The sequence below is a fragment of the Chiloscyllium punctatum genome, unplaced genomic scaffold, assembly GCF_047496795.1.
Source record: "Chiloscyllium punctatum isolate Juve2018m unplaced genomic scaffold, sChiPun1.3 scaffold_283, whole genome shotgun sequence".
NCBI classification, from domain to species: domain Eukaryota; kingdom Metazoa; phylum Chordata; class Chondrichthyes; order Orectolobiformes; family Hemiscylliidae; genus Chiloscyllium; species Chiloscyllium punctatum.
The window spans coordinates 92,175-94,674 of NW_027310017.1; the positions used below are offsets into that span (position 1 = coordinate 92,175).

Consider the following 2,500-nt stretch of genomic DNA (forward strand, 5'->3'; position numbering starts at 1 on the left):
CCCTGTTTTTTTTCAACCAATAGATGTATGTCTCTGCGGGCCGCACCAGGCTGGTGCTCCCCACAGCTTCACGCCACCCTGCTCCGCCCGCACGCCGGCGTGCAGGTGGCTGCTGCTAAAGGTGGGGAGTGTATGTGCGGTCCGGGTGGCTTTCCTCTGGCGAGGGAGAGACCTTAAGCAAACTCAGAGACAAATCTTGACGGTCGATCACTCGTAAAAATAAAACGTGACAAACTTTGTGTTGGTTCAAGTACGAAAGGATCTCTGTCGGCTTGGGGGTACGCCCGTTTCCGTTTCAACTTGTCTCGCGAGGGTGGTTTCGGGGCCAGCAGGAGAGCTCGTCGGGGTAGCAGGCCCTGCAGCCGTGGTCACCGCCAAACCCCCACAACTCGAGCAAGTGAAAAAAAAGTAACAGGAGCGAAAGCATCTCTGTCGGCTTGGGGGTACGCCCGTTTCCGTTTCAACTTGTCTCGCGAGGGTGGTTTCGGGGCCAGCAGGAGAGCTCGTCGGGGTAGCAGGCCCTGCAGCCGTGGTCACCGCCAAACCCCCACAACTCGAGCAAGTGAAAAAAAAAAAGTAACAAATAAGAAAGGATCGTCGGCTTGGGGGTACGCCCGTTTCCGTTTCAACTTGTCTCGCGAGGGTGGTTTCGGGGCCAGCAGGAGAGCTCGTCGGGGTAGCAGGCCCTGCAGCCGTGGTCACCGCCAAACCCCCACAACTCGAGCAAGTGAAAAAAAAAGTAACAAATAAGAAAGGATCGTCGGCTTGGGGGTACGCCCGTTTCCGTTTCAACTTGTCTCGCGAGGGTGGTTTCGGGGCCAGCAGGAGAGCTCGTCGGGGTAGCAGGCCCTGCAGCCGTGGTCACCGCCAAACCCCCACAACTCGAGCAAGTGAAAAAAAAAAGTAACAAATAAGAAAGGATCTCTGTCGGCTTGGGGGTACGCCCGTTTCCGTTTCAACTTGTCTCGCGAGGGTGGTTTCGGGGCCAGCAGGAGAGCTCGTCGGGGTAGCAGGCCCTGCAGCCGTGGTCACCGCCAAATCGCCACAACTCGAGCAAGTGAAAAAAAAAAGTAACAAATAAGAAAGGATCGTCGGCTTGGGGGTACGCCCGTTTCCGTTTCAACTTGTCTCGCGAGGGTGGTTTCGGGGCCAGCAGGAGAGCTCGTCGGGGTAGCAGGCCCTGCAGCCGTGGTCACCGCCAAACCCCCCACAACTGTTGGGCGCCTACCTGCGCGGGGCAGGAGGACACTTTCCGATTTCAAATCTCCGTTTGCCGAGTCCACCCCGAACGCACGCGGGCGGGCGGGTTCGCATCACCCTTCGTCACAAGGGGCGAAGCCCGTTCCACCGTCTCGTCAGTAGTGCCGACCGGTCTGTGATCGACGAGGGGAGCCACACCAGGTCCGGCCCTGCTGCTTGGCGGCACCGCGTCGTCGGGAGCTCGCGACAGACGGAGGGTTTCGGTGTACTCTCCAGCCACGGGAAACGAAGCCGGTGATGCAGGCGCCGGTCTTTCGCTCCCAAATCGGCTGGGTTTACATCGTTGCTATCTAGTCACGCTCCCTTCAAACCCGACGGGGTACCTATTCCCCTCACCCGTCTGTGCGTATACAGCCTCTTTGCACTTGCGGGATGGGGGTGGTGGTTTAAAGACTCTCGAGTTGCCGCCCGTCGGTCTCCGAGCTCCGTGCAGTAGTGATCCCCAGCGAACTGCCAGCAGGGCGAACGAGCGATCCCGCTCTCGGTCGGGGCGCCTGGCGTCGATCGGTGGTCGGTGGCTTGCGGGCAAGCTGCGCTGTGAGTGTGGGAACGAGTATGACGAGCCGTTGCCGCGACTCCCAGTCCACCTCGGCGGTGGCTGGGCCGGGCGGGCGTCTGCTCGGGCGAGTGCCGCCCCCGCCTCCTCGCAGGAAGTCCGCTCGCCGACACGCCGCCACGTGCACGCGTCAGTGACGCTGCCGAACCGATGGCCGGTGCCCGTTCCCGCCTCTGCTTTTCCTAGGGCAAAGCTGCTGCACGCCTCGTGATACTAGGCGGGCGACATGGTGGCGGTGATCCTGCCTCCGTCGCTGCGGTGCGTTGGGGCACGCATCGCCTCTTGGGCGCCCTGTCCTCCTCCCCCCAATAGACGTATGTTTCTGCGGGCCGCACCAGGATGGTGCTCCCCATCGCTTCACGCCACCCTGCTCCGCCCGCACGCCGGCGTGCAGGTGGCTGTAGCTCAAGGTGGGGAGCGTATGTGCGGTCCGGGTCGCTTTCCTCTGGCGAGGGAGAGACCTAAAACAAACTCAGACAACTCTTGACGGTGGATCACTCGGCTCGTGCGTCGATGACGAACGCAGCTAGCTGCGAGAATTAATGTGAATTGCAGGACACATTGATCATCGACACTTTGAACGCACTTTGCGGCCCCGGGTTCTTCCCGGGGCCACGCCTGTCTGAGGGTCGTTTGGCAATCAATCGCACTCGCCTTGGCTGGCGAGAGCGCGGCTGGGGTGTC

The 2,500-nt window shown here is 61.1% G+C and overlaps 1 non-coding gene across 1 annotated transcript; it reads left to right on the forward strand.

The window, feature by feature from the left end:
* Positions 1-2,294: 2,294 nt before the first annotated feature.
* LOC140472246 (5.8S ribosomal RNA) lies at positions 2,295-2,448 on the forward strand. Its single transcript, XR_011957497.1, has one exon. It is a non-coding gene; the product is annotated as a 5.8S ribosomal RNA (ribosomal RNA).
* The last annotated feature ends 52 nt before the right edge of the window (positions 2,449-2,500 follow it).